Source organism: Micromys minutus (genome assembly GCF_963924665.1).
Source record: "Micromys minutus genome assembly, chromosome: 2".
Taxonomy (NCBI): domain Eukaryota; kingdom Metazoa; phylum Chordata; class Mammalia; order Rodentia; family Muridae; genus Micromys; species Micromys minutus.
The window spans coordinates 22,938,423-22,963,708 of record NC_137971.1 but is presented as its reverse complement, the minus strand read 5'-3'; the positions used below and the strand labels follow the sequence as shown (position 1 = coordinate 22,963,708).

General features: G+C 42.6%; 1 pseudogene across 1 annotated transcript in view; it reads left to right on the top strand.

Moving 5' to 3' along the window:
• Nucleotides 1-1,831: 1,831 nt before the first annotated feature.
• LOC308417023 (small ribosomal subunit protein eS6-like) overlaps nucleotides 1,832-25,286 on the top strand; it is a 54,590-nt pseudogene continuing 31,135 nt past the window's right edge. Inside the window, exon 1 of the transcript in view lies at nucleotides 1,832-1,966. The product of the transcript in view is annotated as a small ribosomal subunit protein eS6-like (transcript). The remainder of the gene's footprint in view (nucleotides 1,967-25,286) is intronic.

Below are 25,286 nucleotides of genomic sequence, written 5' to 3'. Positions count from 1 at the left end.
AGAGTGATTGTTGAGAGGTTTGGAAGTATGACGTGGGGAGAAATACCACAGGAAAACAGCTTGGCTTTCCTAGCCTACTTAGAGCCTAGGCTAGCCCTGGGCATGGCTGTCAGTAAATTAGAGCTGACATCTGGGACCTTCCATACTGTTTCATGGCCTTCGAGCACTTAGGAGCATCATGGACTTCTTAAGAGACTCCAGGTTCCCAATAACAAGTTGCTATGAACAATATTTAGGGATGGCCATCACATAGGCTAGGAGTAGGCTCACATATTTGTCCCTAGGAGAGGGAAGGCTTTTCTTCCTGTTGGCTGAGTGAGGTCTCTAGGAAGACAATGGGTTTTGTCATCACAAAGCACTGTTCTGTGTTTAAAGCTGGTATTCCAGGGATGTTGGTCAGGAGGATATAGAAGGGGCATGAGAGACTATGCAACATCCAGTTATATTTGAATTTCAGGGCTGAAGGTGTAGGGCAGTGGTGAAGTGTGTTCACAGCGCTTTCAATCTCTAGCACCACAGAAGGTAGGATTTCAGACAAAGGAAAAGTTTTAGGTTAATTGTGTCCCCAGAGCACATAGCTTCTTACAGTCACAATCTGCCTCCCCTATCTCGAGCACTGGGAACAAGCTGACCTTTGTGTGTATGAAGGGCACAGAGCTCATTTGTAATGACAGGGTATGTGAGTCCCTTGCATGAGGCTGACTCAGCTAGGGGTTCAGTTCCTGGTGGGCTCCCAGATGAATGTTCTACAGGAGGTCTCAGATGACAGTGCTGGGTTGCAGATGGTGTATGTGAGTTGGCTGCTAAAATTTCAGTCACGTTGCCATCCGAATGCTGAATATTCCTAGTATTAAAAAATCAAATAATATACACTTATGATTCAATAACGAGTTGCATGTTAGCCATTCATCTAAGGTCATAAATATTCAAAACTTAGCACTTCTTGCCAAGAGTGCTAGTGCGTGTTTATAATTCCTGCACTAAGAGGGCAGAGGCAGGGGAATTGCCAGAAGTTCTAGGCTAACCTGGGATTCTAAGTAAAGTCTCAGACAGCCAGAATTACCCAGTTCAACCTTATTTCAAACAAACACAAGCTCATTACTTTCTGATTTTTTTCTGCATACTCCCAGTATCCAGACCCTAAAGATGACTTATGTCCATGGTGTGTGTGCAGTAGACAAAGAGGAGGTGACAAGCTTCTGCCTGCCTATTACTATCACTGTGCTCAGAGCAAGAACAATGCAGGTGAGGTAGAAGAATAAACCTTGGTTTTTGTTTAGAATCTAGTGTGGTGGTGGGTAGGTATCTACATCATTGGAATCAGCAGATTCCAAACAGGGACTATGTTTTGTCCGATGTTAGGTTTGACACGTCACTTCAGAGAGAGGACCTAGCTTCTTAGACAATGACTGAACCCAGCATAGAATTCATTTTTCCCGATACTGTCTGTCTGTCTTGGAAAGTCTGTTTTTAAGTCCTTACCTTATGCTCATGTTAACTCTTTCTCTCTCTCACGAGTCTTAATTCAAAAGGATCAAAAGTGTTTCTAGGTGACCAACAGTCATAGAATTTCATTCAACAAGCATTTTTTGAAGGCTGCTTTGTGCTAGGTACCAGAAGATGCAGATGAGGAAGAGACCTCTAACAGGGTTCCCCAGCATCTTGCTCGTATTAGATTAAATAATAAATGTACATCTTACTCGAGTGTACTTGTATGCATTCATATGTATGTCAGTGCACATGTGGATGTGCATGCCCGTGGAGATCAGAGCCAACCTCTGATATCTTCCCTAAGACATTCTCTATGATTTTACTTATTATTTGTACGTGTATGGATGTGGATTGTGAGTTTGTGCACACCATGTACATCCAGGAGTCCAAGGATGACAGAGAAGTGTCAGATCCCTTGGAACTAGACTTACTGGTGGTTGTAAGCATCCATGCAGGTGTTGGGAATCGAACCCAGGTCTGTAAGAGCTATGACTCCAACCCCTCCACTTTGTCTTTGGAGACACGGTTTCTCATTGGCTTGGGACTCACTAAACTGGATAGACTGGCAGTTCATGGAGCCCCAGGGATTGGCTTGTATCTTCTTCCAAGCTCTGGGATTTTTAAGGGTGTGCTACCATGCTCAGCTTCTACATGGGTTCTGGGGACAGAACCCAGGCCTTCACGTTTTATGGCAAACACTTCACTGGTTGAGCTATCTCTTTCCCCTAAATTCATATTTTTAGCAAGATGTTTTAAATATAAATTTGTAATATAAATTATATATATAAAATATATATACACAAAATAATCATTCTTTCTGTTGTGTTATGGATTATATCTGAAATGTTAGTCTGCATGGTAGCTCCTATCTACAATCTCAGCATTCAGGAGGCTGAGGCAGGAGGAGCCCTGTGAAAAGGTCAGCTTGGGCCAGAGATACAGGCAGGTGATCGATTTCAAAGGATAGATAAACAGGACTGGGGAGATGGCTCAGTGGGTAAGGGAAGCTGAGTAATCCCTAGAGCCCATGTGGTGGAAAGGATCCATGAACTTTGAATTTGGGACCTACAGTAGAAAAGGTAAAGAGAGACTGTGCAGTGCAGAGGGACAGACAGACAGAGCATGTCGGTTTTTCCTGAGATGACGACAACAACAACAACTACAATAATAATAATTCCCTCATAGGTTTTATGTGAGGATTAAATGTAATAATCTATGTGGAGAGTTATGCTCGTCAAATAGAACCTTATAAACCTTGTAAAAATCTGCCCTAGAAGGGAAGGCCCAGCTTGTTGGAATCACCACAGTGTGTTCATCAGCTTGTCCTTCCCTTTGGCGGGTCCTGATTTACCCTGGGATATGTCACTTCTGAATGTGGCATGGGGCTTACACAGGCTCTTGGCAAATTCAGGCACATTTCTTCCTTGGTGTATTTTTAAGGAACAGATAGGAACACTGAAGCTGTCCTATCAGCCCCCACACTGCTCTTTTCTGATCCTCCGTCCCTTGTCCTCTGACTGAAGCCCTGCCTAACTCCTGTCTCCCACCCTTCTGTAGTCTCATTTCCAGCTCCAGCTGTCCCTGGAGAGGCTCTTACCCTGGTCACCAGAGATCCTTATGGCTATTAACACACCTGATTTATCCCATCTTTAGACCAGGGTTAGCTGGCTGTGTTCTTTGAACCTCTGAAGGTGTGGGTGGCTTTTGCTTATAAAGAAAGCCCAGGCTGGAGGGTCAAGGAAAAGGAACCTGATGAAAGTTGTATTTTGACTTTTGTTTTTGTTTGTTTGAGCCTGAATATAAGGAATTTTAGAGCACAGTATTGCCATGTTTTTGTTTTGTTTGTTTGTTTTTAAAAGCAAAGCGCCTCTTTAAGGTATTCTTAGTGTTGACCTTCTCAGTCAGAGGTCACATAGAGTTGTTCATTCATTGATTTGCTGCTGGTTGTCTTTTCTTTTCTTTTCTTTTCTTTTCTTTTCTTTTCTTTCCTTTCCTTCCTCCCTCCCTCCCTCCCTCCCTCCCTCTCTCCCTCCCTCCCTCCCTCCCTTCTTTCTTTCTTTCCTTTCCTTCCCTCCCTCCCTCCCTCCCTCCCTCCCTCCCTCCCTCCCTCCCTCCCTCCTTTCTTTCTTTCTTTCTTTCTTTCTTTCTTTCTTTCTTGTTTCTTTTTTTAAAAATGTCAAGCAATCCTCTGTTTAAGGTCTATCCTCTCAGGGTTGGAGAGATAGCTCAGTTGGTAGAGTATCTGTCTAGCATGCACAAAGCTCGGGGTTCTAGTCCCAGCACCACACAAATTGAGCGTAGTGGTCCATGTTTGCAATCTCATCACTCTAAGGCTAAGGCAGAAGGACCGAAAGTTCAAGGTCATCCCTAGTTACAAAGGACATTTGAGACTAGCCTGGGCTACAAGAATCCTGTCTCAAAACAATCAAACAAACAAACAATAAAATAAAGAGAGAAAAGAGAAAGAAAGCCTTTTTATCCCTATCCTTGGAAGACAGGCCGTCTGAGAATAGACTTTTAGGACAGAACTTATTTCCCCTCAGCACTTTGAAGACTTGATTCAACTGTCTACTGACTTCGCCTCTTCTGCTGGGAAGCCTTTGGTTAGCCAAATTCCCATGCCTGAAGGACTCTAGTGTGTTCTGTACTGGATTACCCTCAGCTCCTCTTTGTCTAAGTTGACCTTGCTTTGAATTTACTGGAATTCCTTAGTAAAGTATTGTAACTGTATGCCAATTTAGGAAATTCTTGGCACCCTCTTGTCTGGAAAACGCCTCAGGAATAACATCCTGAAGCCTTCTGACACTTCCCACTCTTGCTTCTATACCTGCTCTTTCATATTCTGGAAAAAAAATTCTTTTTGTGTTGTCTATATTTTTATTTTAATATTTTTAGTTTCTTTAGCTGTGATTTGCCCCCTTGGTTTAATCACTCCACTGACTATTTTAATGTTAATTGAATTTTTTTTATCTTAAATTAAATATTTGAAACACTACTTTTTAAAAACCCACATTCAGAGCTGAGGAGGTGGCTTTACTAGGATTGGATCTGGTTCCCAGCACCCCACTGGGAATGCATAATCATTCATAATGCCAGTCCCAGGAAGTCTGGTGCCCTCTTCTGGCCTTTTTGTTTGTTTTTCTTCTGGCTTAAAAAAACAATGATGGTTTTCTACATTTTGTTTTTAAGTGTTTTAGCCCCTGAACTGTTCTTGTGTTTCCAGGTATAAAACTCACTTAACAAAAACTCGATTTCTAGGGAATGCGACCCGGTTAGCTGATTGCTGTCTAGCCATCTTAGGCTGAAGCCGTTCGATGCACATTGACGGAGCACTTCTCGTTGTGCTAAGAAACAGCAGCGTTAGGAGAACCCAGCATCTCCTCTTGTTAATTAGAAATTTACAGGGCCAGTAGGGAAAAGCCACCTGCTACCAAGCTTGAGGACTGAAGGTCTATCCATAGCTCTTACACAGTAGAAGGAGAGAACCAGTTTCTACAAGCTGACCTCTGACCTCTGCAGATTCCTGTGCTGTGTCTTACACGTCCCTCTTGCCCATAGAAATGTACAAACTACCAATGAGGACTCTTATGATTCTTTCTGTTTCATTTTAAACAACAGATAATCAAAAGAAAAAAAACCCCACTCCTCAAAACAAACAAACAAACAAACAAACAAACAGGGTATTATGTAGCCCAGAATGGCCTTGTAGTTACCATATACTCAAGAATAACCTTGGTAGAAGCATCTGATGCTCCAGCTTCTACCTCCCCAGTACTGAGATGAGTGAACCTCGGGTTGGCTTCTTGGTTGCAGATGAGCTGACCAATGGTCAGAAATGACTGGTCATTCAGGGTCACAAAGCTTGTGGACAGTATCTGCGGTGTCTCTCACTGATATAAATTGATCAAAAAATCGATCTAAAAGTTGCTTATGAATTCACTCTGTTATTTGCATACTGACCATTTGCATAACATACTCCCTACGTGAGCTACTGGGGTATGGATCCACTACTAGGGACTCAGAACTGGGGTAGGAAGAACCCCTATCTTCTCACAGTAGCACTCCGGGTTACTGAGCTTCATGATACTGCTGAGGGCTGTGACCCGTGGGTAGGAAGGTGATGACACCGAAGTCCATGTAGATGGCGTAGGATGTGGGCTGGAGGGGTGGAGTTGAGAGTCTTTACATGTGAGAGCATTTCCCAGAGAGACTGATCCTGCAGGATCTGGCTACCTACATAGCTTTGACTCCTACCACTGAGGCATGGCAACTGTTAGACACAATCTGTGATGCAGTTTCCTCTTCTGAAGATAAGAGTTACTTCTGCTGAATGCTATAAAGCACTTGAGAGAAACCATCCTTGTTTAGGACCACACGTGAAAATGAATCACAACAAGAATTTCCAACATGCCACAAGTAATAAAGAAAAAGTTTTTTTTCCCTAATTTTAATTACCTTAAATGTTGTGTGCATTGGTGTTTTGCCCACATGTATGTTTGTGTGAGGGAGTCAGACCCCTTGGAACAGGAATTGCAGACAGTTTAGGCTGTTGTGTGGGTGCTGGGAATTAAACCTCGATCCTCTGAAAGAGCAACAAGTGCTCCTAACCACTGAGCCACTTCTCCAGCCCCTGAAAAAAAAATTCTTAATTCAGAATACTGACAAGTCCATCGGGTCTCGTGTTTTCCTGAAGTGACTATTTTTATGGGCTAACTTACACTAGCCCCAGTGAACTTTAATAAAGGAAGTGGTTTGTGCCTGTTTTCTCAGTGTTGAGGAGGAGGCAGCAGGAGGAACACATGTTCAAGGACTACACGGTGAGACCCTATTTCCTGAAGAAAAGGAGGGAGAAGAGGAAAAGGAGAAGGAAGAGAAGGAGACAGGGAGGAATTGGTCATTATTGTCTAATGAGTGTGGAAAGCAATGCAGCTGGTTTCAGCACCTTTCAAAGTCAGACTTCATCAACCTGGAGTATTAGCAAGATTGGCTGCCACACTGACCGAGCGCAGGAGCAGCTGGTAAGCCTCTTAATGTCTGCCCTTTCTCTACTTTTCGAATAATGGGAGGAGGCGTGTATAATTGTGTGCCACATCTAAACCAGTTGTATATGTTCTCAACCTTCCTAATGCTGTGGCCCTTTAAGGCAGTTCCTCCTGCTGCAGTGACCCCCCAACCATAATATTATTTTGTTGCTACTTCATAACTATCATTTTGCTACTGTTATGAATCATAATGCAAATATCTGATATGCAGAATATCTGCTATATGACCTCCAAAGAGGCTGCAACCCACAGGTTGAAAAGCACCATCTTAGCCCATCTGTGCTTTTTCTTTCTGTTATTTAGGTTTGTCTTTTCTTGACAAAACCTGTGCATGGGTTCAGCCCCGTGTTTTACATCCTTCTTTTAAAGCTTACCAAACACATGACCTTGTAGGCAAGTTCGGCTGTTATTAACTTTCTATTCTAAACTTCTAGTTTTGGGGGTCATGGCTTAGCAGAATTTGGGTTGTGGAAGTGACTAGCGGGTATTAGCAGGGTTGGAGTATTTTCTGTTCATTTGTAGCTGGACCTAAGCTGGCTAAGCTGGCTTGAGTTATTTGTGAAAATTAATAATTAAATTTTATTTCTAACACAGGAAAAAGAAGCTTAAAGCTTTCTCTTGGGGTGGGGGGAGTGCTCATTCCTAAATTGGAGGCTGCTGTCTGGTAGACCAGCTACTTAGCAGTCAGAGTCATTTATAAGACTCAGGTATACAATCATACAATTTTATACAACCCTGTGTTGGGAACTCGATTTTTTGGGAACCCAATTCAGCTTCAGCAGTAGAAACCAGCAAAGAAGGGGCTTGGGAGATTTAGTGCTAAATCACTTGCTGTGCAAACGTGAGAACCCAAAGTCAAATCTTCGTATTCATGAAAAGCTGAATACTTCACTGTATACCTGCAATCCTATCCTGGTTTGATTGAGAATGTCTTATGTAGGCCTATGCATTTGAATGTATGGTCCTTAGTTGGTGGAAGTGTTTGAGAAGGATTAGGAGGTGTGGTCTTTTGGAGGAGGTGTGTCATTGGGAGTGCACTTTGAAATTTTTAAAAGCCTACACAAGGCCCAGACTTTCTCTCATGTCTCCAACATGAGGATAAATATGCAAGTTCTCAGTTACTGCTCCAGTGCCATGCCTGCCTGCTTGCTGCCTTGCTCCCTGTCATGATGATCATCCGCTTACCCTTGGAAACTCCAAGCAAGTCATTTTTTTTATAAGTTGCCTTGGTGTCTCTCTTTACAGCAACAGAATGTTAATTGAAACAACTCCCCTGGTAAAGTAGGAGGGAGAAACAGAGACTCCCTGGAAGCTCACACAGGTCAGATCATCTGGCGTACCCATCAGTGAACAACAAGATGGAAGGCAAGGACTGACCCTAAGGTTGTCTCCTGACTCAATTTGGACCATTGCATATATGTGCTTTTATTCATGCACACACCCTCACACACTGTATACACACAAATTTACACAACACACACACACACTATTATACATACAGACCACACATACATAAAAAATAAATAACAAATAAAACAACTATCCCAACATCTAGGGAACAGCCAAGGCTCACTGTTTTTATTCTTTTCTCAAAGAAAAACTATATAAAGTTTCAAGTTGCTAGCTCCAGTGGTACAGTCATATAATCCCAGTACCAAGGAGACGGAGAAAAAAGTCCTAGAGTTTGCTAGAGCAAGATCCTGAGTCCTGGAAGTACTAACTAGGCTCTACTAGTGCTCTTACTTAGTGTTAAAGAGACAAAGTAATAGCACAAAGTAGAGAAAGGGGGACTTACCTAATGCAGCCACTTCGAGAAGTGGAAAATAAAAAGGTCCAATGATACCCACTTCTTCAAAGTCCATCTTTTGAGTTTAGGCAGAAGGCAGAGATATGTGTAACTAAGGAGGTGTCCCATCAAGTTGGGGTCCGGCCATCACTGACCAATCATTGTTTCAGCTCTAGCTTCACCTGCAAAGTAGTCTGACACATTTTCAGAACTGTGTGAAACCTCTGGCTGGTGCCAGGATTTGCTGTCCTCAGCATGAAACTTCTGGGGGAAATTTCCTGGAGACTGTAGTTTATTTTTTTTAAAGATTTATTTGTTTATTTACTTTATATAAGTATCTTGTAGCTGTCTTCAGACACACCAGAAGAGGGCATCAGATCTCATTACAGATGGTTGTGAGCCACCATGTGGTTGCTGGGAATTGAACTTAGGTCCTCTGGAAGAGCAGCCAGTGCTCTTCACCGCTGAGCCATCTCTCCAGCCCCGGAGACTGTAGTTTTAATAGTCTGATAGTCAAAGAGAGAGTGCAAGTGTCTCTTTAGAATTCCAACATCTTTATTCTTGCTAGAATGATCACACCAAGAGGACAAGGAGGAGTTCAAGACCATCCTCGGCTACATAAGTGAATTCAAAGCTAGCCCAGGCTACATGAGACCGTATCTCAAACAAAACACCAAAACTAACAAAAAACTAAAACAACAGCCCTCAAATTCTGGAGCACAGCTCTCATGATTTCAAAGCTTATGGTTCTAGCCAGGGAAGCAGAAACCTCAACACATCAATTTAAAATAGCCTGGGCATAGAAAGGGAGCAGCTGTGTGGGTAGGGGGTTTGACCAGCAGGGAAACGTTCGTGTGAGTGCATCAGAGGGCCATGGGTGAGCTAGGGCTGAGTGCTTCTCTGTAGTTAGGACCTGCTATTCTTGGACATGGAGTAGGACACCCCTGAAGGACTCTACTGGATCCAAGCTCTGTCTCTACTCTTAGCAAAGGAAAGTTTGCTCACTGAGGCAAGCGAACAGAACACAGATGTGGCAGGCTATTAGCTTGCCCTAGCTTGCCTGTCTTCCTGGCAGGACAAGCAGTTATTAGAGACTGGTGACTACTCCTTGTGTCTGGGGACAAGCTGTCTGCATTTCTAGGCGATGGCTCCTTCCCTAGTGGGGAAGAAAGAGGTGCCAGGCTGTGGAAGGGCCCAATTATTGGCAGCACTTGCTTTCCAGAATGACTGTTTTTGAGTGAAGTACATGCTATCGAAGCCAGTGTGGCATTTAAAATGAACATAAAATGATTTCAGTTCTTACCTCTAAGTTCATGAATACAAGAGGGGAACCTTTACTCTCTTGCCAGAAGGTAGCTTCAGAGTCGCCTTGCCACCTTCAGGATTGTCTTGGACAGTGTCCCAAGGGCAATGGCAAAAACATGACTTCATGAAAGAGTTTTTCTAATCCAGTGGTATTTTGAATGGAAGTATTATTCAGCTTTGCTAGGATTAAAAAAAATCTTAAATATCACTATCATAGGTAGTTCTTTCGGGTAACAACACTATACTCAGGGGGTTGAACAGGCCTAGCACATGTAAGCAAGGCCAAATACCTTGGACAGAAGAATTTTCCAGGAGCTTTTGGGATACAGAGAGCTCAGCATTAGATGCTAAAGCACCAGTGTCTCTGGGTCTCAGATGGCTTAAAGCACCAGGACTGATTTGACTGTGACCTTCGTGTGAATGCCATTGAACCTGCTCAGACCCCAACACCATGTCTCTCTGCATTTGGGAATTGAATTTGGCTTCTGATCCTTGCTCGATTACGTATAAACTCTGTGACTTGGTGAAGGCTCCCTAACTTCCCTGAGCAGTGGGAAAGCATGCTCCTCCTCAGGAGGCTGTGGAAGAGACGAAAATGTGGTCGTCTACCTAATGCATTACTGGTGTGATGACGTTACCAGGCTGTGCCTCCCGAGTGGAGCTGGGGGGGGGGGGGGACGGTGTTGTCTGTGCAGGGTTATCTCGCTTCTGTTTGTACTCAGAACGGAATAGGCAGGTGCTTCATCAGCCAGTCATTTAGGGTGAAGCGCAGCCCGAGAACCGTCATTTCCTATTTTGTGGGGTAACTTAGAGCAGAGCACAGCCCCATTAGCATAAGTGACGATTCCAGCACACTAAGTGTAAACTGTCCACAATTTATCTCTGCCTCTGTCATCTCAACCAAACACAGAAACGCCAACGGCCAGCAGCCTTCTTTTTCTCTCCAATGCCAACTATTAACAGCTTCATGGATTCTGTTGTTTTCCTGCTTATGAGCCTTCAAAGGTTGCACATGAATTAAGAAGTTCTAGATCTATCTGCCCCAATTTCCCCTGACCCACTTTCTTATGTTCTCTGTTCAGCCATGTGTCTCCACTTTTGATTTTTACTCCTTTCTCCAGCCTATTTTATTTCCTTTTCCAAACCCTGTTGTTTCCCGTAGTTCTCAGCTTCTCCTCTCCTTGGCAGTTGGTTAAAACCCCGGTCCTTCCTAGCATCCTGGCACTTCCTGAAGTGTCTATTCTGTCATCAGATTCTTAGGGCTATGCACTGTGATCAAATAAGATATGACTGTGAGAGGTTCCCAGGACCTGGAGTACCACAGGACATTTACTGGATACATGGCCTGGGCTAGTTCCTCTACCCCTCTTACCATCTGTGCCACTTTGAAAAGCTTGGTGGTAGTGTTCTTTGCACATGATTGTTGTCCCTTAGCACAGAAGCTGCAGAGGTCCCCAGTAAGGATCTGTAATTCCCACTTTGTTTAGTGCCCCCCCCCCCACTTTTGGACTAGAAATTGAACTCAGTGCCTTGCATCTCTTGGACAACCACTTGACCACTGTGTTACAATATTCAACCCCTTTAGTTTTTATTTTTTTAAGATTGAACGGGCTTTTGAAAATTTACCCAGACTGGCTTCAGATTCTTTGTATAGCCCAGGGAAGCCTTGAACTTGTGATCTTCCTGCCTCAGCTTCTAAAGTAGATGGGATCACATGAGTATGCCAACCATACTCTGACTGTTTAACTTTCCAATGGTTTATCAATAATAAAAATGAACTGTGATACCATACTTCTTCTTCTGGGCCTTGGTAACTGTTAAGTTGTATTTTTGATTATAAGTTTGGAGTGAGGGAGAGAACAAAGCAGATAAAGTACTTCTTATAAACATGAGGACTTGAATTAAAATTCTCAGAACCTATATAAAGCCAAGAACCATGGTAATCTGTAATACCAATACCCTTATAGTGAGATGGGAGGTAGAGACAAAAGCATGCTCAGAATCCTGTGGTACAGCTAACCCAGTATATGCCATGGCAGTCAACAAAGAAACTGTCTCAAACAAGGTGGATGGTGAAGATGAACACCCAAGACTGTCCTCTGTCCTCACATGTAGACATGACCCAATGAATGCACACACAGGATACACACGTACAAACATGCACATATGAGAGAAATAAAGAAAAAAAAGAAAGTCAGACAGAAAGAAAGGAAGAAAGGAAGGAAGGAACGAAGGAAGGAAGGAAGGAAGGAAGACTAACTGGTCACGGTGGTTGACTAGGATGTACGATTTTCAAAGCTAGGATTAATATGAGTTTCATTTTTGTATGGGGATGTCCTAGTCTAGAAACGTAGGAAGCACTAAACATAAGAGTTTAAGTCAACTACATGTTGAGTTACAGGCACTTCAGTGCAGGAATCTCTTGTCAGTTATTATTTCTATTTGTGGACTTCTCAAAATAATCAAAATGAACTTCCAGAATGCTAGAGCTAACTAACTCCTAGCCATTAAAAAAATTCCAGTGCAGTGTATATATACACTTGTGTATCTGTGTTCTTGTGTGTTATGAACATACACACCCATTAAGATTAGTTTGAGTAGAATTTGTGTGGCTTCTCCCATTTTCCACCCTACATTTTGGGTTTGAATGTGTACGTAGATGTGACTATAGGTTTGTTTCCAGATTATATGGCAAAAGAGCTTCCAGTGGGATAGCTACCTGCATCTGACCTATGGGTAGTTTGGCTTTAGGGACACATCCTTAGGAACTCAGTGTTCAGAGTGTGCTGGAAGAGGCCATGAAGGAGAAGAACATTGAATTTTCAGATCACAAATGAACTTTGCCATTTTAAAAAGCAGGATTTTAAAATAATGATTTATTTTTTAAGTACATTGGTGTTCTGTCTACTTGTGTGTGTGTGTGTGTGTGTGTGTGAAGTGTCAGAGGTCCTGAATCTGGACTTACAGACAACTGTGAGCTGCTGTGTGGGTTTTGGAAATTGAACCTGGGTCCTTTGGAAGAACAGTCAGCGCTCTTAACCAATGATCCATCTCACTAAGTTCAACTTTGCCATGTTTCTGAAAGTCTGCTTTCATTTCTGGGATACCATGTTGCATTGGACACTATAAATTATTTCAAATGTACATGTGCATTGGAGCACTTACTTTCTTGGCACTCCTATGCTTTCAGGGCTTTTGAAATAAAAATTGGATGCATAATTTTAATTTTGTTAAACATACCATCATGTGTTCTGTGTCAACTCGTCTTGTGTCCCTTTTCTGGTATGACTGAGGTTCTTACCATGTAAGTAGTTAACAGGATGATGAGCAGACAGTAAGTTGAGTACCTGAGGTTTTCTTTTGCCTTACACCCAAGCCTCCATCTAGCAAAGAAACCAATGAAAACAATACTTTGGAGTAACGGCTACTGTCTGCAAGACAAGGACTTGTCTGTTCGTAAATATAGTGTGCATTGTATGGGTGCTCTCTGGAGTCTGACTGACCTGAAGGATTAGCCATACTCCTCCAAATGGAGCAAGTCTCAGGGAAGAGGACCAGAAGAGAAGGATAGAAAAGACTCAGGGACAAGGAGATTGGAAAGAAATCTAAGAGACACAGGGAAGGATCTTTGAGTCATTGCTGTTGGATGGCTAGTCTTTTCAAGGGTTTGGGAAAGGTGGGTTGTGGCTCAGGCATTTGTAGGCCTCATGGCTGGGCTACAGTTCTCCTATTTGACTCAGGACAACACTTCACTGATACCTAGCATATCATTCCTCTAAGTTCCTCCTCAGCCTCTGGTTCTCTAGAACCATCCTTTCACTTCAGTTATGGGCTCATATGACTTTATCCAGCTTCGTATGTGTATGGGCCTTTGTATTTCCATGCCTGGATCAGCAAGTAGGACAGTGACCTAGGTTGAGGGTTTCAGAAATGGAATTCCACTCTGCTCTGGGACTGCTGACTGCTTCCTTCCTGCAGAGAACCTACAGCTCTGCTGGCTCTTTAGAGAGTAAACTCATCTTTCCTGGGATATTTCTCTTCTCTGGTAGTGAGCTTTGCAGTTAGCCTATCCTGGGCTCTTACTCATTTTCTGCCAGCTACTGGCTTCATGCCTTAAACTTTGGGTGTAGGCAAGAAGATATCCATGAGATGAACATAGATATACACGGAACATGCAACAGCCAGCCATGTGGCTGGGGGAGGAAAAGGAAACAAAATAAAATCCAGAATTTGAGCTTACAAAGTAATAAAAGCAGAAGAGAAAATTAGGGCCTTTTTAACTGTTTGCTGAGCCAAGAATAAGGAACCTAGAGGAATTTGATTCTTCTAAATGTTCCTATAGTGCTAAGTGTTCTAGAAGAAAAAATACTTGAGGGGGCTGCTGTGGAAGAGGCACTAAAGAGGTTGGATGTTAAAGGACAAAGAACAAGAAAGAAAAAAATCACATGTCACCATTTCATTTGAGGTGGACAAGAAGGCCTTTCCTTGATTTATAAACAAAGTGTGACATTCCTTAACAGACTATGCTATCAATCTTTATGCCTGTTGGGGGACAGTTTTGAGCATGCAGGGCGTGATGTCACTATGCCTGTGCTTAGTCACACATGAAGTGGACATTTCTGGTTTCTTTGGAGACTCAGTTGTGTCATGTGATGTTTTTCTGGGAACTGTCTTATGAGAGGATGTTTTGCTGAGAACAGACATGTGGTGTTTTTTTGAGAGCTACCTAGTAAAAGGGCATTCGATGTTTTGCTAGTGTGGATGCTTGAGAGAACACATCATGTTTGGAAATATAACCCAACAGTGGATGGCACTGTGTGGCACTGGTTCACCTTGCCACTCTTCGCTTGTCTTCACTAGGCTTTGCTGGCTCTGGTCTTTGCTGATGATGCTTTGGCATTGGTTCACCTTGCTTTCTTCACTGATCATGGTTTGTTGTAACTTTGTAGAGGGAAAAACACCAAAGAACTTTGGCAACTTTATGCTGCTTCAGCAGACTCGGGCCAATTGACAGAGCCTTGTGGTTTCCTCTGGATTGAACTGTGATTGCTGACTCATGAATGGTGTTTGCAAGTGGATCGAGCTACCACTGTTGATTTGTATAAACTGAACTGCTGGTATCCTGACAAAAAAAGATTGGAACCACCCAAAAGAACTATTTTTAAACAGGTTTGCATCCCCCCTTTTTCCCTATTAACCTTTTTTTCCCACTACCTCTGGTGGTAGGCTAGAAGGAAGGTTAAAGCAATTAAAACATTTAAGAACCCTTATTAAAGTAGGTTTTGAAAAAAATCTAAACCTATACACAGACACACAGAGACACAGACACACACAGACACACATAGATGCACACACACACACACACACACACACATTTGTGCCCCGGCTTCACTTTGTGAGTGAGATGCTTATATAGTTTATAACGGGCACTTTTATTCACTTAACCACTTATTTTCTTACTAGAGAATGAGTAGAATAATAATTCCACACTACTGTTGTTGCCAAGAATTAGTGGATAGACTATGAAATGCCCAGTATGAGTGCCTTGTCAATAGTAGATACTGCTATATTGAGAACACACAGCATTTAATTTGATCATGCACTTATCGGCAAACGTGAATTCATTGTTAATTCCTGCTCTAACTGCACCATCTTGGCCTGGCCCTGGAGAACAAGATAGACCATGGAATGGTGGGGATATCTGGGTGAGGGGATATGCGCTGAGATCTCATTGAAGTGGAGCTTTCTGAGAAGAGTTCTCAGATGGAATTGGTACTTGGGTCCCAATATCTCTGCTGTGGGTACCCCAAGAAGATCCCCAGAGACAGATGGCCTGGAATTTGTGGCTCAGAACAAAGACAGCAAAACTATTGATGAGCAGTGCAGCCCTGAGAGAGACTGGTCAGTATATGGGGATAGATGCATGTCACACGGCCATCTACAGAAAGGGCTGCCTCCCAAGCTGCCAAGAGCATAGAGCAATGGTTAGTACGAAACAGGTACTCCATAAACGTTAGCCATCATGGTTTCAGAGCAGTCCAGAATACGGACCTTCAGCTGGAAGTGAAATCTTATGGGAAGACAGGGTAGTCAGGGGTATGGCTGTCTAGTCTGTCCAGTGCACCCATGGGGAACATCTGTTTAACATTCAAACAAGATCTGTTTCCCAGCTAGCTCTCTCAACAACTTGTTAGTCTCCATGGCTTCTGGTCCAGTGGCTGCACTCTTAAAAGACACTTGAGATTTATAAAGCTCACAGCAGATTGTTCCACACGAAGCCGATGGCTTTGTTCTTGGCTTATTTAAGCGGCCAGCTCTGGGGCGTAGTGGGAAAGAGTATCACCAAAAAAGTCCCCAGCTGTGCCCTGCGTGCTGCACTTGGTGGTGGCTTGGCAACCTCAGTCTGCTCTTTCCTGCTGAGATCCTGTATGGGGTTTCAAAGCTTATGACCTAATGAACCATGAACTACTTATCCCATGACCGATGCTTGATTTACATGTTACACGTGCTCAGTATCCCATTCGTAGATGGCAACAGCACATGTGTTTGATTATTTCTCAGTGTTGATTGCTCTTCCCACATCTTTCCCACTGGACATTTTATCCCCATGATGTGATGCTTAATAAAACAAAAATTAAGTCCTGGAAGTAGGCAGTCCCAGAACCCCCATCCTGCGGCCGAGAAAACTGAAGCTTAAAAAGTGGGGTGGTGGTGGTTCATGCCTTTAATCCCAGCACTTGGGAGGCAGAGGCAGGCAGATCTCTGAGTTCAAGGTCAGCCTGATCTACAGAGCAAGTTCTAAGACAGCCAGGGCTACACAGAGAAAACCCTGTCTTCAAACAACAACAACAAAAAGCAAGCAAATGAGCTAGTCGGGTGCTTTGCTGAAAGCCACACAGCTGTTGGATGGAGGTATTCAGATCCAAGTAATTCAGGGTCATGATCCTCTCTGTTGGACTTTCATTGTTGAAAATTAAATATTTGATAAATTTAATATGGTTTGCTTTCCAACTTGTCCTGAACATTATCTATGATACTTATTCCTGCTCCTTAGGGGTGATTGAATGGTTCTCATTTTAAAAGACCATGTCCAAATATCTGCCAAAGCAACACCTAGCACCTTCTTAAGTTGCTAATCATTCATTACACACACACACACACACACACACACACAGAGAGAGAGAGAGAGAGAGAGAGAGAGAGAGAGAGAGAGAGAGAGACACAGAGAGATAGAGAGAGACAGGCAGACAGACAGACAGAGATAGGGAGAGACGCTGGAAAGCAAAGCCTAGTGTATTTAGCACAGACAGGGCTCCGTGGGATTGCAGCACACATAAGTCACATCTCGAGTTTGGTTTGAAAGTTTGAAGAGTGTTCGGGAAAATTTTTTCTATACTTTTTACAGCCAACACTGAAGTTCCTCTCGCCAAGTGATGTATCCCTGGATATGATGCACACACTGTATTCCTGTCTCACAAAAGTTCCTAGTAATCCATTTCCCCCTTTTCTGTTAAAGTCATTGAATTGACTCACACTTCCAACAAAACGCTTTTAAGATCCATTTATGAAGATGTCACTGGACGATGGTATCCATCTAGATTTATACACTTATTAGGCCAGCAAGAAAAATGACTCTCCTCATGAAAATCAGTCAGAATCACCCTCAAGCCTTGTCTTGTCAATGGTTTCACATACCAACCACACTCACCCCCTTAGCTGCTTTTAGAGTATGAAAGCCAGTCAGCCGAGACCAAGCTACTGTGTAAGGGATAGATTAAACCAGCATCCATCAAGGTGAAAGATAATTATTACTTGTGTCAGACAACACCTGTTTTTGCAGCATTCCTCAACTTAGTTAACCTGCAGACAGGCTGAACTTTCCAGTGAATTTTCCATCTGACAGTTGCTCCAGGCTGGTTCGTCTGCAGAACAACCTCTCTATGTTTACATTTTTGGGGTAGATTAAAAATGTCATCTGTGAGATATAACCTGAGAATCTCACACTGTATTGTATTAACATATACAAATACCGGGTTTGAATGAGAATCAGACTGGGGGACCCGGCGAGCGCTCAGCTGGTTCTCCAGCAGACATCTTTCAACATCATCTCTCATGATGTTAAACTGGGAGATGCTCCCCATAGCCTCCTCGGCCTTCGGTTCCCAGCTTCCAGACCACTCCGCACTTCACAGTTTGGAGCTGTTCATCATTTCTCAACAGCCTGCGGTGCTTTCTTCCTGGTGGAAAGTCAGGAGTCAGGTGCAATTTGGAATTTGTTGAGCTCTGGACCTTCTTGTCCACATCACTGACCACAACTTGTGATGACAATCACACTGGGGGTTGGGATGAATCTTTGACCTGAGGCAAAATTCTAAAGTGATTTTTTAAAATTGTTTGTTTTGTTTTTTTACATTGAAATTTAACACCAGTTTGGCTACTACAGAAAGACTAATGCCATTGTCAAGTTTGGGCCCTGGGTTGTCCCTTAGTCAGGTACAGAAAATGAGAAGTACCAGAGAGTCTGGTACATTTTCAGAGACAAGAGAAGTTACCCCGCCCTCCCACACCCTCCATTTTTTTCTCTGGGGGAAGTGAGAACCTGTTGCTGTTCAAGGTGCTAATCTTATCACTGGCATCTGTGTTGCCATCAATCAGGATGGCTTCTGTCTGCTCCAAATACACACTCTAGTGCAGGTAAAAGTAGAGAAAAAGGGGGTGTGAGGCATCCTTTTTACACAGGGTTAGACACCCAAAGCCTTCAAGGTACTGTACTCTTGGGTTTTTAATCATGAGTGTATGTTTTACAAATTTTCCACTTCCTCTCAGAACCCAAGCTCTAGGGAAGCGCTTGAATCTGGCTCTGTTTCTTCCAGTTTCAAGCCACTCCCTTCTTTGTCCAGCTTTTGGTAACCCCTTGCCTGGATCATTGTGACAACCCGTGTCCTCTTTCTTAATCCAGTCTGTCTGTCCCCAGTCTTCCTTGTACCAGTAGCCATTTGTCTAAATACAAGTTAGGGTTTTCATCTCCTGTCATGGTTTTCATGGCCATGATAGACTCATCTCAAGACTATAATTTAATGGCATTATATGTAAGTTACTCTGCGACCATGCAAGGTGACTAACTGTTCACAGGTTTCAGAGCTTAAGACATAACATCTGTTTTTAACTGGCACAGGGCTCATGTCTGTAAGCTCAGAATTTGAGAGATGAAGGCAAAAAGATGAGAAGTTCAAGACCAAACTTGGCTATAAAGTGAGTTTGAGGCCAGCCTGGAATACAGGAAACTCTGTCTCATGAATTACACATACCACAAAACATGGGGGGCATCTTTTGGGAAACCTTATTTGACCTTCCATAGTGATTCAATGTGGTGCAGCCTTCTCTATATCTTCTTCAACTACACTTCAGAAAATTCCCTTTGACCAAAATACTAAGAGAAGGACCATTGACAGCCTCAAAGTCCTAGTCTCAGCACCTCTGCTGGAGGCTGTGCAGGGGCATCTGGACCATGACACCGGGTAACCGCCACCTCCCTGTGATCTATTCTCTAGGCATGTACTCTCATCTCCCTTTCTCTGGTTTTTGACCTGACATTGAACTTCCTCCAGCTCTGAGTCAAAGAGGCTTTGTACCCAACCCATTGTGGTTTATGGAGGCGTTCACTAAAGGAAGAAAAGGGAAAATTCTACCCACAAGACAGTGTTGGCTTTATCTGCCTCCAGGTTACAATGATGTTTCCCTCCGAGGGAACTATCCTCTTCTTTACATAAGATGCCCTGGCTAAGCCTGGCTTCGTATCTGAAAACAAAGGTGGCTAGGTCATGCCAGAATGCCCTCTGACTCTCTCTTGCTGTCTCCAGATACTTACTGTGTATCTGGAAGAGACACAATGGTGGACATCTTTGATGGGAGGCCAATTCAATTTGAAGACTTTTCAAATCTGCTCCCTGAAACCCTGAGACATAGAAGATCCTTGATTTATTTGCAGGTATTCTTAGGAAAAACCTGAAGGGATAAGGAATGGGATGAGGAAGGAGGATCATGATTAAGGAAGACCTACCAAGTGCAGTCCCAATGGGTAACATTGAATCAGTTCTCCGGAAGAGACTCTGAGAATGGAGGTCATATCTTACAGTGTCTTTATCAAGAAAACAGTAATTCCTACTGGCACCTGGTACTCCTGGAACCCAAAAGAGGAGATACTGAGAATCTGAGGGAAGCCCTCCACTCAAAACTGTACATACTTCTGGGAATGGGAAACCCTTATGCCAGGAAATGATGTGGAGACCTGGGCTCAGGAACACATTTGTTCTTACCTCACCACCCTGTATCGTCTCCTCTCAATTCGTTCTCTGAAGTTTGACTTTACTCTTGATACTCTAAACATTCAGTAGAGGCTGGTCTGCAACTGAGGCTCAACCCAAAGCTTCTAGCTCTTTCCCCTGATACTCTACACATGGAAGAGTCCAACTTCCTAACACTGCTACATGATGTCATCTACAAAATGTATGATAGAGAACTGTGACACCAAGTTACAAAGTGAATTTTTAAAGAAACCTTGTATTGTTTGAAGTCTGGCCATGTTCATGGTTCCTCTCAGCTGCATGAAACCTACAGGTATTCATTTGACACATCTCCTCTGGTCACTTTCTTGGTATTCACAAAGGATGCTGCCCCTTTGAGCAATTCTAATGAAGACTTTCCAAACCATTTTTAAAAATATGCAATAACCTTTCTGCTATTCCTGAATGGACATGAAAATGGTAGTAAGAATAGCAGCTAATATTTGAATAGTCGTTTATTTTATAAGAGCTAGTTTACTTCACTTTTCCCCAATGACCCTACAAAATGGGGACTATCACAATCTCCATTTCTCTGTTGAGGAAGTTGAGGCTCAGAGTTCAGTAACTCACAAAGTTTACAGAGCTGAGACTCAAACTTACACCTGTTCTAGTTAAATAGAACCCCTGGTCTCTGTCATAGCCCCATTTTACCTACTCCATCACAGCAAGAGAAAGAAGGGTCTCCTATTCAGAGTTGAGGGCATAGAATAGGGATGGGTCTGGCAAGCGAGAGTGTTTCTTCAGAACTTTGGATTCCAATGGTGTTTAGTCACCCCATTTATTAGGTTCCTTACCCAAGAGTTAAGTAGAAAATGGATTCTTTCTCCCAAATCCCTTTCAGATGTGTTGGCCAGCAAGGCAAACTTCATTGCCCCAAAGTGAGTCACTGTGCAAGCTGGTTGTACTTCAATATGCTTTTCTGGGAGAGGGGCTTAGACCCTCCACATAGTGTTGTTTAAAAGAGCATTCCTGGAAGCTACACCCAGTGTCTTCTGCTTTTGTCTCTTTAGTCAGAACCATATCAAATAACAGCCCACCCTTAGCTGCAAAGAAGGCTGGGAAATAAAGTTTGCTTTGTTTGTTTTTCTAAGCATAGCTTTCCCAACAAAATCACCATCTTATTAGGAAGCGGGGATGATGGGTACTGAGTCGATAGCCAATATTCTCTGAACCTCACTCCCTTTCTCACTGTCTTATGTAATTCAGTTCATGGACTATGATTTCCACTAATCTCCAACCAGTGCACTAAACTCTTTTCTATTTATCCTTTCAACACGTTTGTGTGTCACTATATTTTATAGGACTTGTCTTTTCCCCAAATTCACTCCTTTTGTGTGTTTTTAGGACCTAGTGAATGCCATCATTGACTGTCTAGTAATTCCAATCAGAGATACATACACCATTCTTCTTTATTTCTTAGCCTTCCCAGCTGACCACTTACCAAGCCTATGCTTTTGTTTCTTGTTTATTTGGTCTCTTCTGTCCTCACCTCTACCCAGCAGTGTATGCAAAGCACAATGTATCAAGACCAAATAAGAGTTATACAGAAATAAAGGATGATTCAGTATTGGGGGAATTCATTATTGTAACTCAGCATCTTTACAAATTAAAGGAAAAATGCCTAGGCTTATAGATTGAGAGATTCATTTAATAAAATTAATATACTTTGCCTGTCTGTCAGTAAAGATAAACAAGGTTATGAATTTATTTGTTCATAAGTTGCTGGGCCTCTACAGTGTAAACTATAAAATATCATTGAAAGAAATTAAAGATAAATTAAATAATTGGAAAAGCACCCTGTGTTTATGGATTAGAAGACAAAATATTATCAAAGAGAGCGTTGATTCATCCAGAAGAGCGTTGGTTTCAGCGCCATCATCAAAACCCTAATTTCAACTTGTTTTTCCTGTTTCCAGAATTGGGAAAGTGGATCCTAAAACTTATGTGAAATTTCAAGGAACTCTGAATATTTGAGACCATTTGGAAGAAGAACAGTTTAATCTAGAAAGTCAGTTTCAAAACATACTGTAAGTCTACCATAACCAAAGCATGTGCTCCTGGGAGAAGGACAGAGGTTCAGAATGAGAAAAAGAATTGAGGGCTATTTTTTTCCCCTTCAGTGGCCATGACAGAGCATTATAAAGTAGGCAGCTGGAACAGCAGGAATGTATTTATAAAAGTTCCGGGTCTAGAAGTCCAGGATCAAAGTGTGGTCTAGTGTTTTTCTTGGTGGAGGCTCATTACCTGGCCTGGGTGTTAAGGAGACTCTGCCTTTTTTTCCCCATAAAGTGGCAATTCCATTACAAGGGCCTTATGCTCATGACCTAATCCAACGCTAATCACTGACCCAAATCCCATTAAGCACCATCACTTTGATGATTCGAGCCTTAATATGTGATAGGAAGGCTCATTAACTCCTAGTTTACAATACGAGTCACATTATAAACCCATCACCTATGGACAATTCATATTCTGCAAAGTGGCCAAGATCATTCTGTGGGAAAAGTCATGCTTTGGACAAGTGATATTGGTACAACTGACAGCTACATTTAAAAAGATTCAGGCTATACACAAAAAGAGTCAAATACTGAAAGATAAGAACAAAAGGCGTAACCCAGAAAAACAAATGTTGCCTATTTTCTCTCATTTGTTAATGTTAGCTTTGAATATTCAGATATGTATATTCATTCAGAATACCCATAGAGGTCAGGAAATCATAAGGGACTATATAGAAAGAAGTCTTAAAAGGGGGCATGTGGGATGTACTGGCATAAAGAGTTTAAAGGAAGTAAGAGAACAGAAAGACCTTTTTAAAAAAGTCACATGGAAACTTCCTAATACACAAAGGAACTCTTTAAAAGAGTTAAAGTAGAGTTACTCTGTAACAGGGTGACAATGCCCCACTAGACACCATAGGCTAACAAATAAAAGACTAGATATCAAGAATAGGTTACCTCTTTTGGAGTTGCTGTCCAATGGGGTTTTAGACCTAGGCATTGCAGTCTATTGCTGATGCTATTGGCCACTGTGATGGTTTGCATATGCTTGGCCCAGGGAGTGGCACTGTTAGAAGGTGTTGGAGGAAGTGTGTCACTCTGTGGGTGGGCTTGGACACCTTCCTTCTAGCTGTCTGAAGATGCTCAGTCTGTTCCTGGTTTCCTTTGGATGAAGATGTAGAACTCTCAGCTCCTCCAGCACCATGCCTGCATGGATGCTGACGTGCTCTCACCTTAATGATAATGGACTGAACCTCTGAACCTGTAAGCCAGCCCCAATTAAATGTGTCCTTATAAGACTTGCTTTTGGTCATGAAGTCTGTTCACAGCAATTAAACCCTAACTAAGACAGCCACCCTATAGAACTTTGTTAAGACCATAATTGTTGAAGAAACTATATTCTTGAGTTACAGAACGTGGGAAAGCCAAGCTCATTCTGACCATCCTCTATAATAGCTTTTGTGATGCTGGAAGGTGCTATGCACACTATCAGAGGAGAAAACCACACACTAATTTTACCCAGCTATGAACCCTATAGGTTATGACAGTGACTGACCTGAAAGGAAGTGCCTAGGAACGCAACAGTGGCATGAGCATCATGGGAGTAACCAACTACTGATTGGATTTAAGTAATGCTCCTCAAGATAAAACCCACACCTAGCACCATTATCGAGCTACCACCCATGGGAAGGTAAGCCATAACTCATAGGAGAGAGCCTACTGCTATTATTCTGCTAAACGAACATTGTGTTTGCCTCCTTTTGAGACAGAATCTCACCAGGTACCTTTACTTTCCTGTAATTTGATATGTGGGCCAGATTGTCCTTAAACTCCGAGATCCTCCTGCTTGTGACTCATGAGTGCTGGGATTAAATTCATCCATCACCATGTCCAGCTTAAATGATCATAGTATTACCCTGACTCCTATAACTTATCATTGTACCTGTAGATTAATACAACCCTTTCAATCCTCATCAGAGAAGCTTCTATTTTGAGTAAATGGTGGTTAACATAGAGACCCTTAACTGGCCAAAGAGCAGAGAACAAGAGACTGTAGATTTATGTTAAGGTGATACTTTATTGGACAGGAGAGAGATAGGCGGAGAGAAGTCTAGGATGGCAGAAGAGGAGGAGAAAAGGAGGAGACTCTGGGAAGAACAAAGGTAGAGACAGATGCTTATGTTTCTCTCAGAACATCTCTAGTTTAATGAGGTTATTATTATTTCGAAGGGTTTCTATGAATCTTTTTATCTCATATAGAAGGGCAATTTGTATCTTTGTCCATTGGATGTAAGCTTATTGTGTAGAGGGTTTGCGGATTGAGAATTTAACATATAAATCTGCTTGATAAGCGACTGGGATTTGGAGTCATGTTTGTACCAGGTGGTAGAGAAAAGGAAAATGCCTGGCAGTCGTATTTACCCAGGACAGAAGCAGCAAAGGGACAGTAGAGTGAGTTAGGGTTCATAGAGGCGGCCTGGAGCCTGAGATAGAGATCCCCGAAGTGCCATACAGCACCATGGGAGCCTAGCACGGGACAAAGGATAAAGACCGGTTAATATTTACTGCAACAAGAGACTACAGAATGGGACATCTACATCACAATCCCTTCTTCTAAGGTTCAGGGATCACTTTGGAAAAGGGGCTAGATGACTATGAAAAAACATTGTCTCTATACACACCAGGGCAGATGTACTTATGTGGTTGGAATTAAAGAAAGGCAGGCACAAGATAAAATGAGGCCTGCCACTGAACAAGAAGGAAGGATAGACTGGAACGAAGTTTTAGAAAGAGGAAGAGAGAAGCAAGGACAAGACACGGAAAAAGATGTGGACGGTCCTCTGCGCGTTTCTGCATAGATACAGGTTATTATGAATATTTTTTTAAGGAATGGATTTGTATAGGATCATTTGTCTTGTCTAGGTGGGAAAATTATATCATTTGGTTCTGAGTTTATAGTGTGGATGTTTGGTGGAGAGTAAAATTTACTGAGAAAATATGAGATAAAGCCATTGTTAAATTACAAGTTTCTAGAGTTTTGAATTTGTTGGACTGGTTGGAGTGTGGGGAGAGTTTTCGGCTAGCAGAGAGGTAGCCAGGACTGATTCTAACCAGAGATAAATTAATGTTAGTTCTATATGGCCCCTCGGTGCTGAAACTAATGCCAGGGAGCCCATAGTGAGGTGCCACACTGGAATGGCTCACAGACTGCCTGGGTCAGAGAGTACCTGAGGCAGTGAAGAGTAATGATGGGCTGGAACCGTTGACATGCTGGAACTGGTCGCCATCCTTTTTAATATTTACTGCAACACACACATGAACT